This window comes from Oreochromis niloticus, unplaced genomic scaffold (assembly GCF_001858045.2).
Source record: "Oreochromis niloticus isolate F11D_XX unplaced genomic scaffold, O_niloticus_UMD_NMBU tig00001025_pilon, whole genome shotgun sequence".
Classification (NCBI taxonomy): domain Eukaryota; kingdom Metazoa; phylum Chordata; class Actinopteri; order Cichliformes; family Cichlidae; genus Oreochromis; species Oreochromis niloticus.
In genome coordinates, this window is record NW_020327294.1 from 309,201 (window position 1) to 330,741 (window position 21,541).

Sequence of the window (21,541 nt, forward strand, 5' to 3'; positions counted from 1 at the left end):
CTTCATATGCATTCAGTCTGTGTTTATAATGCAGATTTTCTGCTTTTATAATAACACATTTATTTTATTTTCTATAATCACAGAGTGACTCAGTGTGGAATCTCAGAAACTCACTGTGAAGTTGTGGCCTCAGCTCTGAAGTCCAACCCCTCCCATCTGATGGATCTGGACATGAGTGACAATGACCTGCAAGATTCAGCAGTGAAGCTTCTGTGTGCTGGACTGGAGAGTCCAAACTGTCGACTGGAGACTCTCAGGTGAGTTCACTGACTGCAGCTGTTGTTGTTTTCCTATATTTCAGATCTTTGATGTTTGAATCTTTCTTTAGTTCATAAATGTTCAGGATGTGTCTGAAGACAAATGTGAAGAAGTTTGACTTCTTTCAGAAATGTGTCTTTCCAATTGACTGAAAAACAGTTTTCCCTTTTGGCTCCAAATAGAAGTGACAGACTTGAGCAGGGTTAATTTGAATACTGAGAGAAGTGGATTTTTGATGGGGAGAGGTTTGACAGGACAGTTTCTCCGCTTCCACAGGTTCATTTTGTGCTCCATCGGTTAGTGAAGATGAAGTCAGCACCAATGAGGCTGTAGAGTGTGTGAGGGATGTGAATGAGATTGTTGAATATCTGATAATAGCAGATAAAAACAGGCTGTGGAGACTTTGAGCTTGTGTGGAAACAGAGAGAGAGAAAGAGAGAGAGAGTGCTGCACAGTTCTGCAGCACTATACAGCAGTAGGCCATAACCACCCATAACTCACACATCCACCGATAAACACATCCGCTTTTCCCATTTCTCTTGAAGCGCAAATGTAGCATCTTGAGAAGAAAAGTAGATTGAACGAACAAAAGTTTAATTTCAGCAAACAAAATTCATTTCTACATGAAAGAAATGTACAGTGGCTTGCAAAAGTACTCGGCCCCCTTGAACTTTTCCACATTTTGTCACATTACAGCCACAAACATGAATCAATTTTATTGGAATTCCACGTGAAAGACCAATACAAAGTGGTGTACACGTGAGAAGTGGAACATAAATCATACATGATTCCAAACATTTTTTACAAATAAATAACTGAAAAGTGGGGTGTACGTAATTATTCAGCCCCCTGAGTCAATACTTTGTAGAACCACCTTTTGCTGCAATTACAGCTGCCAGTCTTTTAGGGTATGTCTCTACCAGCTTTGCACATCTAGAGACTGAAAGTCTTGCCCATTCTTCTTTGCAAAACAGCTCCAGCTCAGTCAGATTAGATGGACAGCGTTTGTGAACAGCAGTTTTCAGATCTTGCCACAGATTCTCGATTGGATTTAGATCTGGACTTTGACTGGGCCATTCTAACACATGGATATGTTTTGTTTTAAACCATTCCATTGTTGCCCTGGCTTTATGTTTAGGGTCGTTGTCCTGCTGGAAGGTGAACCTCCGCCCCAGTCTCAAGTCTTTTGCAGACTCCAAGAGGTTTTCTTCCAAGATGGCTCCATCCATCTTCCCATCAACTCTGACCAGCTTCCCTGTCCCTGCTGAAGAGAAGCACCCCCAGAGCATGATGCTGCCACCACCATATTTGACAGTCGGGATGGTGTGTTCAGAGTGATGTGCAGTGTTAGTTTTCCGCCACACATAGCGTTTTGCATTTTGTCCAAAAAGTTCCATTTTGGTCTCAATGGAACTGAGCTGTAGATCTCTGCAGCTCGTCCAGAGTCACAATGGGCCTCTTGGCTGCATTTCTGATCAGCGCTCTCCTTGTTCGGCCTGTGAGTTTAGGTGGACGGCTTTGTCTTGGTAGGTTTACAGTTGTGCCATACTCCTTCCATTTCTGAATGATGGCTTGAACAGTGCTCCATGGGATGTTCAAGGCTTGGGAAATCTTTTTGTAGCCTAAGCCTGCTTTAAATTTCTCAATAACTTTATCCCTGACCTGTCTGGTTTGTTCTTTGGACTACATGGTGTTGTTGTCAGGTTTCCTGGGTCGTTGACCCAGTGTTTTCAGTTTTGTCATGTTCTGTTTATTTTGCCACTTCCATGTTTTTCACTTCCTGTTTCCTGTCTCAGCCTCTGTACCTGTGTAATGTTTTTCCAGCTCATTCCATGTATCATTAGTACTATTATGTTCAGCTGTTCACTCACCGGTCTCCCATTATCTCCTCATCAGTCTGTGTATTTAAGTCCTCGGTTTTCCTCAGTTCACTGTCGTGTCATTGATGTTGTTGTCAGGTTCCTGGGTCTGTTGACCCAGCGTTTTAAGTTTTAGTTTATTTGGATGTTGTTTATGTTTAAGTTCATTAGATTAGCGAAGTTCATTTGGTTATTAGACTCCTTGTGTTTTCTTCCCCTGTATTTAAGTTTCCCTCACCCTTTGTGTTTCATCCTGCGTGTCTTATGTTTTCAAGTTTATATTGTCTTGTCTGCATCTCATGTTTCCTGTTTTATTTTGAAGGTCTGTGTCCTATGTCAGTGTAGTCAGTTTTGCTTCCTTTGTCTCATTATGTTAGACTTGTGTCAGCTGTTTCCCCATGTGTTTCCACTTTTCCTAATCACCCTTGTGTGTATTTATTCTGTGTTTTTCTGTTCATTCCTTGTCAGGTCGTCTGTTGTTCACGCCATGTTTCTAGGTTTCATGTACAGATTTTTTCATATTGTTTCTTTAGATTTCCCAGTTTAGGTTTGTGTTAATTTTGCTTCAGTTTGCCTTGCCTTTTGTTTGTACCTTTTACCAGCCTCATTAAATGGCTCGCTTTTTGTTAACATTCAAGTTTGTTCCCTGTTCCTTGTAGTCTGCATTTTGGGTCCTTCTCGTCAATTCATACAGTCTGCCCTCGCCAGACCGTGACAGTTGTCTTGCCGTCATTCCTGTGCCAGTCATTCAGCCAGCCAGCCCTTTATTTCATGTTCTGTTTGTCCACTTTCTATAATAAACACGGCCTTCAGTTTGTCACTCATCTCAACGAGTCCTGCGTTTGAGTCCTCTTTTCCTTCCCTCCACACCACGACTCCTGACAGTTGTTGCTCCCAATATTCTCTTAGACAACCTCTGAGGCTGTCACAGAGTATTTGTACTGACATTAGATTGCACACAGGTGCACTCTATTTAGTCATTAGAACTCATCACGCAATGTCTATGGGCAACTGACTGCACTCAGACCAAAGAGGGCTGAATAATTACGCACACCCCACTTTGCAGTTATTTATTTGTAAAAAATATTTGGAATCATGTATGATTTTCGTTCCACTTCTCACGTGTACACCACTTTGTATTGGTCTTTCACGTGGAATTCCAATAAAATTGATTCATGTTTGTGGCTGTAATGTGACAAAATGTGGAAAAGTTCAAGGGGGCCGAATACTTTTGCAAGCCACTGTATGTGTTAATAAACCTCTCTGCACTGAATCCTACTTGTTATTAATCTCTGTCTCTCTTCCACAGCATGTTCTTATCCTGTTTTCCTTGTCTCACCCCAACCGGTCACAGCAGATGGCCCCGGCCCTCCCTGAGCCTGGTTCTGCCGGAGGTTTCTTTCTGTTAAAAGGGAGTTCTTCCTTCCCACTGTCGCCAAAGTGCTTGCTCATAGGGGGTCATATGACTGTTGGGTTTTTCTCTGTATGTATTATTGTAGGGTCTGTCTTATAATATAAAGGGCCTTGAGGGGACTATTGTTTGTGATTTGGCGCTACATAAATACAATTTAATTTAATTTAGTTGAACAGCTGAAATCATTATGGAGGCCTCACTGGAATATGGAAAGGAAACATCACAGTACAGTTTCACTGAAGCTTTAAAGTCTCTGATATGAAATGAGAAATGAAGCGACCAGAACTTTTTCATGAGTGGAAATCCACTGTGACTGTGAGCTGCTGCTACAGCCTCCAGATGAGCCAGCAGCTCATCCTGCTCAACATTTTCTCATCAACTTTAATGGAAGTGTGATGTTTTCAGCTGGAGTGATGGTCAGGGTGGCCTCCCTCTCCTCTTCTTCTCCTCTTCCTCTTTCATTTGTAAAGCAACTTCTGCTGTTTTCTTTCATTTGGAAGTCCTGATGCTGAGTTTGGGAGAGACTAACAGCCTCGGCAGCAGAGGCGAGAAAGGCCGGCTGTAACACCACCACTTTACTCTGTTCTACCTGTCACATCATTTTATCAGAAAACATAGATATGCTCATGTTTTTACTATGTTTGGCCGGAAGACCTAAAATGTAAGAAAATCAAATGGTGGTCTTTATTATTTTTTTAATTTAGTTTCCTTTTTTTTTGCCTGTCCCGTTTGGTTCTTTAGCTGTCAGAATTGTTGTCTGAAGGCCAACAAAGATACCCAACGGACTTACTGAGTGGATCACCTACCAAGTGATGAACCTTTGTTGTTATTATTTATTTTATTTTGTTTTATTTTCTGTTGTTACAGACGGGACAGACATGGCTGGGGGATAGGAAAGGGAGAAAGAAAGATGAAGGAAAAGAAAAAAGAGGGGAAGAGGGACAGTGAGAAAGGGCACTTAAAAAGAAAAAAAATCTCCCGGATGACCTGTTGAGAAAAAAAAAATAGAAAACAAGCAAAAAAAGAGAGCAACATAATAAACACAACACCATCACATTAATCTAGCTAAGTGTAAATAACAGTAAATACGAAATATTTAATGTTGTTGTGCAGCACGCAGGACTGACAGTGCACAATAGTGATGGGATTTCCGGCTCTTTTTAGAGAACCAGCTCTTTCGGCTCAGCTCACTAAAAAGAGCCGGCTCTTTTGGCTCCCAACCGGCTCTTCAGGTTGTTTTGTTACTTATATCAATTTATTATTAACAACGATATAACATTATGCACAAAAGGAATTACTAATGTAAAAAAAAAAACATGGTTTTATTTATATATGTTTATATGTTTTCCAAAAAGCACGTACAAACTCCAAAACACATTTCTAGCATTAACTCAGTGGTTCCCAAACTTTTTATGCTAGGCCCCCTTTGTTTTACAAGAAAAATGTCCCCCCACCAATTAAGCAAATACAAGTTATCTGCAATAAATTACCGGTAGTAATAAAATCAACTACTAACTCTTTTATGCTACGTCCACACCTGCACGTGTATTTTTGAAAACGCAGCTGTTTGTATGAGTTTGGACCTTTTGTCCACACGTAAACAGCGTTTCAAATCACCCAAAACTGAGATTTTTTAAAACTCCAACGTTTTTGTGTTTACATGTGGATGCGGAATACAGAGTTTGACACACAACGACAAAGGTATGTGCCTTTTTTCACATCACGCTGTGCGCCACGTTATTGTTTACATGAGATGAATTGCAGAATGGCAGATAGAGACAAAATACTGTTACTGTTAATCTGACTATCTTCAGTTTTTAAACGCTTACATATACACACGCAGTTACTGTCCCTCCATTTAGAAAAACAGACGCGTCACGGTGTAATTATTTTACGTCACTGTGTAATTATTTTACGTCACGGTGTAATTATTTTACCTGTAGTTGTTTTTTTCCTGTGTAATAATATTCAACATTGCTATCAATAAATTTTTCAAAAAATGCCTCTCTGTGCAAAATGGGTTTACAAACATAAACAGCTGTGGGATACTGTTTGTCCATGATTTGAACCAGGGGAACAAACTGTGGCAGGATCAGCCTGATATTATTTGTATCCCATTGTAACTTTACTGTATAAAGAGCTAACATCTCCGAAATGTCTGGAGTAGTTAGTTGTTACAACAAGTGTTTGTGAACTAAAAATCAAGAATGTGGGATACTGTTTGTCCGTGATTTGAACAGCCCAGGGCGTGCTCCCGATGAAGGAAAAACCAATTCGGCAGGGGAGACCTACCTTGGCACTTGTGCAGGTGAAACCAAAGGGAAGATTTGCTTCACCATATTTTCTAGACTTTGGCTTAGAATGAAGTTGGTTTGGAAACATATTCAGCGATGCTTCACCTCCTGCTTTACATTTGTGTGGGCGCCCCGTGCTAGCAGTGTCCAAGCGTTTTTTGTTTTTTGTTTTCCCTTTTCATACCTCGCCCCCCCTGCAATGGCTCTGTGCCCCCCCACCAGGGGGCGGGCCCCACACTTTGGGAAGCTCTGCGTTAACTGAACTTCCAAAACAGAGCTACTTAGATCACTTAAATTACACAATTGAAAGCAATTGTGTATTGTTTGTGTATTTATACACAAGCACTCATATATACTCAAATAATTTAAAAAAAATGTTAATTTACCTGTTACTACCACACACCAAATCCGGTTGTTGGTAATTCCTGTCTTGTGTAGCCACTAGGTAACAAAAGCTCAACATCGCCCCTAGCATCCTGGAGCACTTCTGTTGTGTTTTGTACGTTTTGGAGTTTGAACGTGCTTCGGAGTTTGTACATGCTTCGGAATGTTTTTGTGTTTTGGAGTTTTTACGTGTTTTGGAGTTTGTACGTGCTTCGGGGTTTGTATGTGCTACGGAGGTTTTTCGTGTTTTGGAGTTCGTACGTGTTTTGGAGTTTGTACGTGCTTTGTCTCTAGCGGCCACCGTAAATATACTTTATTTATTCACTCCACATAAAATGTAATAAAGAAATCATATAATACAAAAACCAACTATTTACATTTCAACTTTTAACTATTTAAATTTTCAGCTTTTTCCTTTTAAACAAATTTAAAGTGAAACAACACAAAACACTGCAAACCACAACACAATTAAATATAAATTAAAATATGAAAACAAAAAGAAGATGCACATTCTCTGTCATATGGGCCTGCATGAATAAACTTTCTGAATTCTTTATCATCCGCAACTTAAAATAGTTATGGATGATTACTATATCTTTCTAATGTGACATTGTTGCCCCTGGCTCTCTTTCTCTCTCTTTCCCTCCTGCTCTGTTCCTGTGCTACTGCGAGTGTAACTACCGCCCCTCCCCCCTCTTCCCAGCGCAAAGCACAAGGCTCGCGTGCGGAGTGAAGCGTAAAAAAAGTGAGAGAGAGAGAGTGAGAGAAAAAAAAAACCCATGGCTACCAATAAGGAGCCGGCTCACATCGTTCACTTCAAAGATCCGGCTCTAAGAGCCGTTTTGTTCGCGACTGACACAACACTAGTGCACAATGTGCTTTGAGGTAGCAGCCAAGAAAGATGTAGTTTGTGTCTATTAACAGTGAACACCCGTGTGAACAGCTAGAGGGTGTGGGGAGCCATAGCCCCATCTCCCAGGGCATGAAGCAGGCATGGAGGAGATCCAGGCCCTAGACATCCAGAGGCCCCAGATTGCAAGAGCCCATAGAGGACCATTGGAGGGGCATCAGTGCCACCCTCCTGGGAAAAGTTGAGGAGAGCCCCAGATGAGGGAACAATTGCCCTAGGTCACGGTTTCCTTCCACATGTAGCTTTGCAAAAATTGCATAAAAAGCACTTGCAGCAACAAAAACATAATATTCCAGAAACACGCTTTGCCGATGCGATCAGCTGTTCATAACACTTCCTACATTGAAACAGACGTCAGTGCGAACTATCGAATATCCGCCATTACCTGCCTGAAACCGGAAGTGATGTCATTTTTGCGGAAAAGATATTTTTTTTACTTATAGGCCTTATAAGCCTATACTGGTGTTTTTAAAAGTCATGTTTGACTTCATGATTTTCTGAATAGTTTCTGGGATGCTTATAACTCAAATTGCACTGCTGGAAATAGTTTGTTTTGATGCAAATGCTGTTTTCTTTGCAAATTTGCATTATAGGATTTATTTTGATTTGTTTTCTGCACTATAAAAAATAGTGTATCTCAAAAATAAAACTATGAAGACACTCAAAATAAATTTCCTGTTGTTGTAAACTATTTTTTGCAAATTTTTTGTATTTAAAGTTTTGAGGGATAAACCTCTTAAATTTCTCTAAGTAGAAATATATGTAAAAAAGCCAAAAATGATTTTCAGTTTTTTTGTAGTTTATTGCACCTTTTTGCAATTTATGTAGTTACTATGGACTTAATGCATACATATTATTAAAATCTGGGCTATAATAGTTGTATGGATGTATAGCAGCTTGAAATGCTCCTAAAAATGGCACTACAGCATGTAAAAATATAAAGTAAGCTCTGGCGGACTTGGTTCTATGGTAGGTCATAAAGGGTTAAGGCTCGAAGCGGCAGACCAAGAAAAATCTCGGATAGAGAGAAGCAACGAATGGTGAGAACAGTCAGAGTCAACCCACAGACCAGCACCAAAGACCTACAACATCATCTTGCAGCAGATGGAGTCACTGTACATCGTTCAACCATTCGGCGCACTCTACACAAGGAGATGCTGTATGCGAGAGTGATGCAGAGGAAGCCTTTTCTCCGCCCACAGCACAAACAGAGCCGCTTGAGGTATGCTAAAGCACATTTGGACAAACCAGCTTCATTCTGGAATAAGGTGCTGTGGACTGATGAAACTAAAATTGAGTTATTTGGGCACAACAAGGGGCGTTATGCATGGAGGAAAAAGAACACAGCATTCCAAGAAAAACACCTGCTACCTACAGTAAAATATGGTGGTGGTTCCATCATGCTGTGGGGCTGTGTGGCCAGTGCAGGGACTCGGAATCTTTTCAAAGTTGAGCGACACATGGATTCCACTCAGTATCAGCAGATTCTAGAGACCAAAGTCCAGGAATCAGTGACAAAGCTGAAGCTGCGCTGGGGCTGGATCTTGCAACAAGACAACAACCCAAAAAACTGCTCAAAATCCACTAAGGCATTCATGCAGAGGAACAGGTACAACGTTCTGGAATGGCCATCTCAGTCCCCGAACCTGAATATTATTGAAAATCTGTGGTGTGAGTTAAAGAGCTGTCCATGCTCGGAAGCCATCAAACCTGAATGAACTAGAGATGTTTTGTAAAGAGGACTGGTCCAAAATACCTTCAACCACAATCCAGACTCTCATTGGACCCTACAGGAAGTGTTTAGAGGCTGTAATTTCTGCAAAAGGCAGATCTAATAAACATTAGTGGTGCAACGGATCACGGTTGATCCGTAATCCGAACCGATCCCACTCCACGGTTCGGCACGCACCTGATCCGAAGATTCGAAAAAGAAGGATAAAAAGGTTGTGTATGGTGCGCGTGGTCAGTCTATCAAGCGATAATTATGGCCAGTGCTAGTGGTCCAAGTGGAGGAGCAGAGGAGTTTGCGGCATTTAAGCAGCCCTTTGCTGCCCAATCCAACCGGGCTAAAGCTATTACAAAAGCTACTGGGGTGTTTAGCTGCAGACGGGAGGCCGTATTCCCTTGTGCAAAACAAGGGGTTTAAACTATGATGAACATGCTTGATCCATGCTATGATATCCGGTTGCGCGTCCACTTCAGTGACAAGATCGTACCCAGGCATGTGTAAGCAGGAAAAGTTTAAAGTTATGGCTGAACTGTCCCAGGCATCTTCTGTTGCCCAACTACAAATGGGTGGACCTCCAGGTCAATGGAAAGCTACGTGACTGTGACCGCTCATTATATCACAGCGGAGTGGTAGATACAAAGCCCTGCACTGCCCTATATTGCACCCTAATTTGTTTTTATATAATTGCGTGGAATGAGTCTTGAGTTGAATCTTTTTAATAGGCCAAAAATAATTAAATAAGTTAATAAGTAAATGTTAAAATTTTGTCTTTTTTTCTGTTTTTGCCGATCCGAAAATTGATCCGATCCATGACTTAAAACTGTGATCCGATCCAAGCCGTGAGATTTTTGATCCGTTGCACCACTACTAAATATTGATTTCATTTCTTTTTTTTGTGGTGCCCCAATTTATGCACCTGCCTGATTTTGTTTAAACAATTATTGCACACTTTCCGTAAATCTAATAAACTTCATTTCACTTGTGAAATATCACTGTGTGTGTCTCCTATATGATATATTTAACTGACATTTTTTATTGTAACAACCAAGGATTTATATAGGAAAATAATGACTATTAACAAGGTTGCCCAAACTTTTGCATCCCACTGTATGTATGTTTTATGAGAGTTGGTTTTGTTTCCTGTCTCTCGGATGGAGGCCAGCTGTGTGTGGCCCCTGGGCCTGTAAAAAGGGGTTAACTCAAAAGGGATTAACTTTCTGTCAGATATTTGAGCTTAGTGTAGTTTAATATCTGCTCGATTTAAAAACAGCATCCATATATATTGAGTAATAATTTGACTCTCATACAGCGAGACTAAAATGCCTTTAAACATCAGAGTTATCCTGCTGATCAAAGTCCAACACTGAGTTTGTAAAAACATGTTTGTCGATCATTTTGTTTGGTTTATGAGGAAATTTGTTCAATAACTTCCTGCTAATACACAACATTTCATCATATTTCCTCATAACCCTCTTTTGTCTTACCATTTGAATCACATTTGAATTTCCAATAAAGGACTCCACAGAGTGGGCAGTATGGTGGCACGGTGGTTAGCACTGTTGCTGCACAGCAAGAAGGTCCTGAGTTCAATTCCACCATCAGGCCGGGGTCTTTCTGTGTGGAGTTTGCATGTTCTCCACGTGTTTGCGTGGGTTACCTCTGGGTACTCCGGCTTCCTCCCACTGTCCAAAGACATGCAGCTTGTGGGGATAGGTTAATTGGATAATCGAAATTGCCACTAGGTGTGAATGCGGGAGTGAATGTGAGTGCGAATGGTTGTCTGCCCCTGTGTGTTAGCCCTGCGACAGACTGGCCACCTGTCCAGGGTGTACCCTATGACAGCTGGGATAGGCTCCAGCGCCCCCTGTGACCCTGAAAAGGTTAAGCGGAAGCGAATGGATGGATGGACTCCACAGAGTTTGGTTAAAAAAATAATGATGATGTTTGTGTGAAAGTGCTTTGTAGATGGTCCCTGAGCACTGGTCTCGCAGCCAGCTGCACATAGAGACCAGTGTTGTTAGTCCAGGTCAGAAGATGACTTGTTGGAATGAAAATGAGTTTGTAGTTTGTCTGCTTTAATAATGTGACTGGAAAAAGGTGTGGTTGGACTTGAAATATGTCCATTTCTTTCACACTTCAACTTTAAAAGTGAAGCCATGTGGTTCCTTGAATGAAAAAAATGACTTTTTCAAGTCTTTTAAGATAAGATAGATAAGATAAGATACCTTTATTAGTCCCACAAGTGGGAAATTTCATGTTAAGGCTGCCGACTGTTAGGATTCAGAGATTCTTTTATTGTTACCATATAATCTGCCTTATGATAAATGCATTGATAACATGTTTTACAGTATTATTTTATCAGTAATATTTCTTATAGGGTTCATATTGCATTGAATATGTTTGTTATCACATTGACCTTTCTATTCACCGGTTGAGTTCATTGCATAACTGTGCTTGTTTAGAGTTGATGTTCCATCCAAGAGGGTTTTAAGCTTCACTGGTGAGAGTGTCCAGGTGATACATGTTGAGAGAAGATGAGAACATAGCAGGTTAATTGCATGCATGCTTACAATACACATATTAATCTAGTAGCAGGCCTGAGCGAAGGCCAAAGTGTCTTCTGCTTCTTTTTGAGACCGGCGCCAATTCTGTTTACTTAGTGATTGGTGACGAGGGTCAATTATTAGCTCTTAACGATCCCGAAGCTTGAAGTTTATTACCTTAAAAGGCAGGTGTTATAGAAAAGATGTGTGTGTGGGCATTAATTTTCTATGCTATAAAACCAGCATTCAATGTATTTTTGTCAGAGTAAGACATATGCTGATGGTTCCTCTCCTGTGTTAATAAACTCATCGTTTGATTGCATTTGTCTGGTGCCTCTGTCGTTTGTTGTCTGGTCTCCAGTTGATCGATCTCGCTTCACGACCAATTGCACTCAATGGCGGCGCCATCTTACCCTTCCGACCATACATACATTACACAAAACATCACATGGGGAAGACAAGTCGGAGAGGTATAACAATGGAAAATGCACAACATGAGGAAAGATGAGGAGAAAAAAATAACTCCCCCCCAGACTGAGCTCCAACAGGGAGATCACTTTGAGAATAGAAAAAAAAAACACCTCTGCACATAGCACATAAAAAACTCTAATACACCATAGAACACATGACAAGCAACAGGGATGGGTAAAGGGTGAGAGACAGCCAGTGTAGACAGTGCATCCGGGCCTGCAGCATATGCGCTGGTCTCCTTGATCCACCGTTTGCATCGGAACGGAATAAGCGTCGAAGGCATTTGGAGGGGGAGGGGGGATAAGTGTATATCTGCATGTGTATGTATATGTCTGTGTGTGTGTGTATGTGTCCAGAGTTCAGCTGAGACAGTGTCCTTCGCCCTACCAGGCTAAGTAAACAGTCTTTTAGCCAACCCAGGTGGCCTTGCATAGGATAGGAAGAACAGTCAAAGCACAGTCACAAACACAGGGTGTTTTTGTACAGCTCCAGCCTTGAGACCACAGCTGGCGCAGAAGTGGTAGCTGCATGAAGTGATGGTGGTTCTTACCTTAGTGTGAACAACTCGTATGAATTTCGAAGCTGTTCTAACAGTCCGACACTGGTCTCTCAATCTCCTGTTGGAGAGCCGTAAGCCTCTCCATGATGTTATCAAACTTACACTCCGTGATGTTGTCATTCTTGTGCTCAAAGAGCAGATTCTGAGAACTTGGGACCGCAGTGAGCTTCTCCAAGATGTAATCCAATTTGCGCTCAGAAGTGTTATTCTGAGTGAGCTTCTCCAAGATGTAATCCAATTTGCGCTCAGAAGTGTTATTCTATCAATCAATCAATCAATCAATATACTTTATTAATCCCGAGGGAAATTAGGGTTACAGCAGGCAGCATGCTAATGGCGCATGTGCACTTACAAAGGAACCTTCTGACCAACTTTACACAAACATCACATTGGGGAGACATGTCAGAAAGGTAGGCTGATAGGGAAAAAAAAACAACGAAAATATGTAACATGAGGAGAGAGGAGGAGAAAAAAACTCCACTCAGACTGAGCTCCTAGTGGGAGAACAATTTGATAACAAGAGAACAATTTGATAAGCTCTGAGTGAGCTTCTCCAAGATGTAATCCAATTTGCGCTCAGAGGTCTTATTCTGAGTGTTCACGACAGCCGCAAGCTTCTCCAAGATCTTATCTGTGCTGCACTCAATGAGCCCATTTTGAGAACTCACGCCTTGTCCCATCGTTTCAATCCCAGCGGGCAGCCTTGTGCCGGTTTGAACAGCCGATTCCGCTTTCTTTTTTTTCATGTTTTTATAATAAATGTACGACTTTAATGTGAAAAATTCAGAGTTTTTCTCTTTTGTTGTGTTTGTTTGATGCTGATTCATGTTGGCTCCAGCTGTTTGGCATTTCCATTTTATAAACTTCTACATTCTGAGCCTTCTTCAGCTCTGAACAGATTATGAAACACTGAATAATTTCAAGCACACACTTTGTCTAATACACTTACATCTTTCATTCTTTATACAGATTGTGGACCTGTGGTTTGTCGGAAATCAGCTGTAATTATCTGGCAGCAGCACTGAAGTCCAATCCCTCCCATCTGAGAGACCTGGACCTGAGTAACAACAGCCTGCATGATTCAGGAGTGAAGCAGCTGTGTGGTTTTCTGGAGAGTCCAGGATGTGGCCTTGAAACTCTGAGGTTAGCCACCATGTTTTAATTGTGCTGATTGCTGACTGTGATGGAAAAACAGGAGGGAAGAAGAGTTTGAATCAGTGTGGGTCACTCTGTCATCATCACAGACTCAATAAAGTTTATACAAAATCCATCCTCTATTATAATGACAATGCTAATCAGTGAGCAGCATACCTACCATCAAAGCAGTTTGTGACCATCACCAAGTGTACAGCTCCAGCACTGAAGCTTCAACTTTGATCAGATGAATCCCAACTTTACATTTGATTTGAAATCTAATGATTCAGCTGTAACATGATTACATTTCATGATGATATGTAATCAGATTAAAATCAGAGCATCTGCTTTTAAAATGTTCAAGTTCAGTTATAGTCTTTAAGTCATTTCAGCCTCATCTTCCCTTAGATATTCACATCATCTCCAAAATCCACATGTGACACACGTTTCCATCAGTGCGACTGATTCTAATCAAACAATGATTGATCATTGACCAGTATGCAACACAGTAAATGTTTGCAGTGCAGAAAACCTTCAATCTGACAGCAACAATTTCCACAGAGTCTCAGAGTTACAAAGATGGAGTTCATAGATTTTATTCTGAGCTGATGGTAAATCTGTGATGTCAGTGCTATCCCAAACCTGATATATTGATGACCAATTGGTTGTAAAAGCTTTATTTTTAGTGAACTAATGTTGGAGTGGATTTCTACTTTCATAACAAGGTAAACTTGTGCAGATGAACTCCTCTGAGCTTTGACTTTATGAATGAGGAAATGACTCAGATTTTCAGTCAGCTGTAGATCAGTGCATAAGCTTAAGCATGAAAGAAAGAAGAGCTAACAGATGCATTGTCCTCACATCTGTATAAATCATGATCATGTATTTGAGTGAATCTGTTACTGAAGTGTAATAGTGTTAAAAAATGAATGTGACGAGGACATGAATGAAAAAAAGGGTGATTAATGATGAAGAGTGAGAAAAAGAAGCTTACACTCAGCTGTCATGCTGCTAATGTTTCTCAGGACCTGCTGTACATGTTGCATTTACAGTAAAGAAACTGGAAATCATTGTGGGCCTGAGCCCGAGGATTTCTGATGATCAACAATAATCTCATGCAGTTTGATCACAACCTTGTTTAAATATGTGTTGATTTAGAAGTGAGTGGATCATATTCTGACTTCAGACTCTAATCATTAGAAAATGCTGCAGTTCTACAAGTTCAAGTGATCCCAGAGGAACCCTGCGACATGTTGAACAACAATATGATGGAGTTTTTTCAAAACCACTTGGTTTGATTATTGTGGGAAATTCCAAATATGGTTGACTTTAAACATCAGGGTTATCCTGCTGATCAAAGTCCAACACTGAGTTTGTAAAAACATGTTTGTCAATCATTTTATTTGATTTGGTGAGGAAAATGATTCAATAACTTCCTGCTAATACACAATTTCATCAGATTTAGTCATGACCCTCTTTTGTCTGATCATTTGAATCCCATTTGAATTTCCCAAAAAAATACTTCACAGAGTTTGGTGAAAATAATGACTGTACACTAAGGAGCTTGGAAAGAAAAGCATCTGGACTTCTTTAACACAATGACAGTAGACGTTTGTTTGAAAGTGCTGGAAGCAAATTTGTGTGTGACGTTCTTTCAGTGTTGCAATTTGTAGACGGTCCTTGAGCACTAATCTCACAGCCAGCTGCACATAGAGACCAGTGTTGTTAGTCCAGGTCAGAAGATGACTTGTTGGAATGAAAATGAGCTTGTAGTTCATCTGCTTTAATAATGTGACTGGGAAAAGGTGTTGTTTGACTTCAAATATGGCAATTTCTTTTACACTTTACCTTTAAAAGTGAAGCAGTGTGGTTCCTTGTATGAAAAACACAACTTTTTCAAGACTTTTTCATGTTTTTATGATAAATGTACGACTTTAATGTGAAACATTCAGAGTTTTTTTTCTCTTGTTGTGTGTGTTTGATGCTGATGCTGTTGAGTTCGGCTGTTTGGAGTTTCCATTTTCTAAACTAATACATTCTGAACCTTCTTCAGCTCTGAACAGATTACAAAACACTGATTGATTTCACGCACACACTTTGTGTAATAAGCTTACATCTTTCATTCTACATACAGATTGAGGAGCTGTGGTTTGTCCGAGATCAGCTGTGATTATCTGACAGCAGCAGCGTTGAAGTCCAACCCCTCCCATCTGAGAGAGCTGGACCTGAGTGTCAACAACAAGCTGCAGGATTCAGGTGTGAAGCAGCTGTGTGGTTTTCTGGATAGTCCAGGATGTGGACTTGAAACTCTGAGGTCAGTCACCATGTTTTAGTTGTGCTGAGATGAATATGATGTGAAAGTTGTGCTGATACTAAACTGCAGATATAGGGCTGATATTATACTTATCCACACTGAGGATATCCATGGTAAAGTCTGTTTTCCTCTTCTCTGGATTAGTCCATTGACAATAGCAGAACAATGTTCACATTTCAAACAGTGTTAGTGAACATATGGCACAACAGGCACAACAATGACTAATCCACAGCTCACTCTCTTTAGCAGGTCAAAGGTCACAGCACACAGCAATCTGTGAAACAGAAACAATTTGGAGCAGAAATTATTGCACTTTTTTTTTTACTGACACTGCTGCACAGCATGCTGGGTAATGCTAGCTGGTCAGGTATGGGTGTGTTAACAGTTGTGAGTCTCCGTGGCTGCAGAACAGTGAAGAAGAGAAAAGAGAGATGTAGGATGAAGAAAAGAGGTGAAGATGAAGCAGAAGTTTAGCTCCAGAGAGGAGCTGTCTCTGTGTGGGCGGGGCTCAGGCAGCTCTGCCCACACACTGACAGTCAAGCAGGTGAAGAGTAATAAATAAAGACTTTAACAGCAGACAGGATTTCAAAAGCTGATGTACAAGCATGTAGAATGATGGTGGCAGCTACAGAAACAGGTCCATACAGACTGAAGCATGTCTCGATTGCTTCACATATTCCATATTTGATACTGAGAGTTTCCAGAAGAGCAAACATCAAACATGCCTCCAAACATGTGACGAGTCAGACTGACATAATTTCTACAGAGAACAGTGTGAGCTCTCAGCAGGTCACTTCAATAAGAAGGACAAACAGTGCAGCAGGAATGACTAAACCCACTAACAGTCTGATATCCCTGTGTTCCTGTTGTTCTACAGTGTAACGCGGTTAAAGGACCAGGGCGCCTGACTGCAGCTTCATAGACAATGAGCTATCAGAAGTAACTTCGACTATAGAGCCTGAGTGTGTGAATAAAACACAGGAAACAAAAATAGAGCTCAAAAATATATATATTATGTTATGAGAAATATATAGACAGATGTACAAAAAAATAAAAAAATATATGCATATATATCACAAACAATAATGATGGTGACAATACAAAACAGCTTATTAAGTTCCAAAAGGAGGTGGGATGAGGTTTAGTCCAGTATGAGATTTAGTTTAGTTCCATGGACCCGTGATAGGTCATGTGTCAATAGTTTAGTTCAGTCCATAGGTTTACGATTCCTACCGCAACGTAGCGGTGGTCGGGTGGCTCGCCATCCCGCGCTGATCAGGGCTGATCGGGGGGGAAAAAAACCTGACCTAAACAAGGTCAAAAACATAAATCATTCACAGAAGAAAATGAAACAGCATTCTACTGCTATGAAAAACAAATAAATAAATCCATAAATAACAAAGTCAAGTAATTAATGCCATATTTTATACAACAATCAATAAACCAAAAACCAAACAAATCATAACATCATCTCTTATAATGAATATCATTCAAAATACTATCATAGAAAAAAAACATTCTCATGGGTCCCATCAAAGTATATCAGCAATAAAGCTAATAAACATTATCCAAAGTTAATCAAATATATTTACAAAACTCATTTAATCACAGGTGTTGCGCAACAGATTCAATCTAAATGGATTTTAACTCAATGCAAAAGCCTCATAGGCCGTTTTGGCATTTAATCAGAAAAGTAACAAAAAACATCCAAAACGGACAAAACTACAAAATTCAAATCACTCGTTCAACTCTTGATACGTTAATTCAACATTCGACCATAGTGGAATAAACAAAAACAACAATATTCGATAAATAAAACTAGTAATTGCACTTACTGTCGCTAGCCTAGCATTAGCTTACCGGCGTTTTAGAGTGTGCGACCGCGGCTCCGCATTTTCATTAATTGTGACCAAACAAAACAAACAAATAACTCACCGTTGAGTCGATTGTGAGGTGGTGTAAAGATGAATGAATCGGCCGGGTTATTGCACGCTGTCAACTAGTAGTAGTAGTAGTGTAAAAGTTGTCAATATCTGACAAGTATGCCGACCACAGGGACAACAACAGCCAGAGGAGCAGGGGACATGCAGCTGATTGACCCGGAACTTATACAGAGTTCATTCCCGCCACTATAAAGGGATTGGCGGAAGTGGGGTCAGAAGTTACCGTGGTTACAACAGCATCATTATTAATGCTGCTCCACCACCATCACTGCAGCTGACCAATCAGCTTCTGTTACGTCATGTTACGCTCTGTGACTCAAACTGGACAAATGCTAAATGGCTAATCTGAACCTAACCTGAGAAATAGTCAAAGTACTGATGATTCCTACAAAGTGTGTGTGTTCAGTATGAGATGAGTTTGGTAGTACTGTGTGTGCACAGATGGACTCCACAGGAGATCTCCTTTATGGAGAAACTGTGAAAGTTTGTCCAACAGTGGGAAACATTTCAGAGAATATCTCAGAGAATATCTGTGAAGAAGAAGCTAGACATAATAATCGAAGAAAAGCAAAATAACAATCCAAATCCTGCTGTGAGCCATCGTTTAAACATCACTATCAGACAGTAAAGGCTTCCAAAGACTGCTCACCTCTCACACTTAGTTAAAGATGCTGGTGCTGTCGCTGTAGTTAAAGATCAGCTGACCTGCTGGGTCTCCATGATCAGCTTTGTTTTTTAGAGATAAAGAGTTAAAACTTTTTTTTTTTACTGAATAGAAGATTATCATCAGTGATGCTGTCTTTAAAATACTCTTGTTAGAAATGTATGACTTTGAACTGAAAGATTCAAATTTTTCTCTTGTTATTTTTGTTTGAAGCTGCTTCGTGTCGGCTCCAGCTGTTTGGAGTTTCCATTTTCTAAACTTCTACATTCTGAGCCTACTTCAAGCACACATTTTGTCTAATAAACTTACATCTTTCATTCTATATACAGATTGAGGAGCTGTGGTTTGTCCGAGATCAGCTGTGATTATCTGACAGCAGCACTGAAGTCCAACCCCTCCCATCTGAGAGCGCTGGACCTGAGCTTCAACAAGCTGCAGGATTCAGGAGTGAAGCAGCTGTGTGGTTTTCTGGATAGTCCAGTATGTGGACTTGAAACTCTGGGGTCAGTCACCATGTTTTAGTTGTGCTGAGATGAATATGATGTGAAAGTTGTGCTGACACTAAACTGCAGACATAAGGCTGATATTATACTGATCCACATTAAGGATCTTCATGGTAAAGTCTGTTTTCATGGTAAAGTAGGGGTGGCTGTAGCTCAGGTAGAGCAGGTCCGCCACCAATCAGAAGATCAGTGGTTCGATCCCAGGCTGCCTCCTGGCTGCATGCCAAATATCCTTGGGCAAGATACTAACCCCATGTTTGCCTACTGGTAGTGGTCAGAGGGCCCGGTGGCGCCAGTGTCCGGCAGCCTCGCCTCTGTCAGTGCACCCCAGGGCAGCTGTGGCTACAATGTAGCTTGCCATCGCCAGTGTGTGAATGACTGAATGTAGTGTAAAGTGCTTTGGGGTCCTTAGGGACTGAGTAAAGCGCTGTACAAATGCAGGCCATTTCTTCTTCTCTGGTTTAGTCTGTCTGACACTGAAATCCAAAACAAAATGGCCATTTATATTACTTTTACATTACGCAGAGTATGACAGCCTCATTGCAAGCGCCCTTAAGCAACTGTTGTTTTTTGTGTTTAATTCTACTTTTCTTTTGTTTCTCAATTAGCAACATGTCATGTCTTTTTGTATACACTCGCCAAAATTTAATGGACATAAGAGATGGTCTTTCTTATCGATTTCCGGATTTAAGTTTCGCAACATGGACCCTCCGTTTGTGAACCCCCCACTCATCTAAACTGAGATGCCTTTGCTCTGGGTGTCAGGGTCCTGAGTCTTTGGACTCACTTGTTTCGTTTTGATTATTATTATCTTAGGGTTCGGGTTAAGTCTTGTTTTCTTGTTCTTAGGTTTTGGTTTCAAGTATATAGTTAAAGCTCCCTCTGTGCTGTGTCTAGTCTGTGTCTTTGTGCCTGCACTGGTCCCACGTCTCTGTATTCCCTCTCTTGTCATAGCATAGTGTTTTGCCCGTGTTTGTCTCACCCCAACCGGTCACAGCAGATGGCCCCGCCCCTCCCTGAGCCTGGTTCTGCTGGAGGTTTCTTCCTGTTAAAAGGGAGTTTTTCCTTCCCACTGTCGCCAAAGTGCTTGCTCATAGGGGTTCATATGATTGTTGGGTTTTTCTCTGTACCTATGAAGCGCCTTGAGGCGACTTTTGTTGTGATTTGGCGCTATATAAATAAAATTAAATTGAATTGAAATTGAATTGTGCATGCATGTCACATTTCCTGTTTTACGTTGAAGGTCCACGTCCTCTGTCCCCTGCCTCGTCATGTGTAATTGTCATCAGCTGTGTCTCCCAGCTGTTCCCTCTTAGCCTTGTTCACCTTTTGTATTCATAGCCTGTGCTTGCCCCTCTTCGTTGTCGCGTCGTGGAGTGTTTGGAGTGTTTTGCTCACCAAAGATTTTGTGGCGGGACCTCAGTTCCTTCTGTCCGGTAGTCCAGTTTACCGAAGAACACCTCAGGCTGTCATTTTGAAACTGTCAGTAACATAAACATTGGACCTCCTCTCAGCATGCCATTCCCGAACAGACACATGCAAGTTTCTCTGTGACCGCAGCCGCTAATAAGACAGTGGGAAGGAAAAACTCCCTTTTAACAGGAAGAAACCTCCGGCAGAACCAGACTCAGGGAGGGGCGGCCATCTGCTGCGACCGGTTGGGGTGAGAGAAGGAAAAAAGGATAAAGACATGCTGTGGAAGAGAGACAGAGATTAATAACATCTATGATTCAATGCAGAGAGGTCTATTAACACATAGTGAGTGAGAAAGGTGACTGGAAAGGAAAAATTCAATGCATCATGGGAATCCCCGGCAGCCTACGTCTATTGCAGCATAACTAAGGGAGGATTCAGGGTCACCTGGTCCAGCCCTAACTATATGCTTTAGCAAAAAGGAAAGTTTGAAGCCTAATCTTAAAAGTAGAGATAGTGTCTGTCTCCCGAATCCAAACTGTAAGCTGGTTCCACAGAAGAGGGGCCTGAAAACTGAAGGCTCTGCCTCCCATTCTACTTTTAAATACTCTAGGAACAACAAGTAAGCCTGCAGAGCGAGAGCGAAGTGCTCTAATAGGGTGATATGGTACTACAAGGTCATTAAGATAAGATGGGGCCTGATTATTTAAGACCTTGTATGTGAGGAGCAAAGTCAAAGTCAAAGTCAAAGTCAGTTTTATTTGTCAATTTCTTCAGATGTACTTGCCATACAAAGGAATTGAAATTACGTTTCACACTGTCCCATGCACAGACATAGACAACAATAAAGTGCAGATGCACAACATTTAGGTAACATACAGGATATAAGAAGACAGGACCTAACATATAATAAAGTGTTCCACAGTGTGCCCTGGAAAGTAGTGTACTAGTCTACTTGAGGTAGTCCCAGGTTGTGGTTGGTAAGTGTTTTTGTTTTAATGCAGCATAAGACTGTAGCAGCAGTAATAGTAATATAAATAATATAAATAGTGCTAAAAAAATACTAAAAATATATAGCAGCAGGTGTGTGCAATTGTAATGCAGAGGTAGTTGTTTCCAGTCAGGAATGTAGAGAGTGTTTCCTTGTTG

The 21,541-nt window shown here is 40.9% G+C and overlaps 2 long non-coding RNA genes across 2 annotated transcripts; one reads left to right on the forward strand and one right to left on the reverse strand.

Moving 5' to 3' along the window:
• Positions 1-208: 208 nt before the first annotated feature.
• Positions 209-18,932, reverse strand: LOC106099033 (uncharacterized). Its single transcript, XR_001225338.3, has 3 exons — positions 18,804-18,932; positions 18,518-18,520; positions 209-252 (listed from the first exon to the last, which is right to left on the reverse strand). It is a non-coding gene; the product is annotated as an uncharacterized LOC106099033 (long non-coding RNA).
• On the forward strand, positions 15,814-18,898 carry LOC112844728 (uncharacterized). Its single transcript, XR_003217463.1, has 2 exons — positions 15,814-15,869; positions 18,806-18,898. It is a non-coding gene; the product is annotated as an uncharacterized LOC112844728 (long non-coding RNA).
• Positions 18,933-21,541: the final 2,609 nt, after the last annotated feature.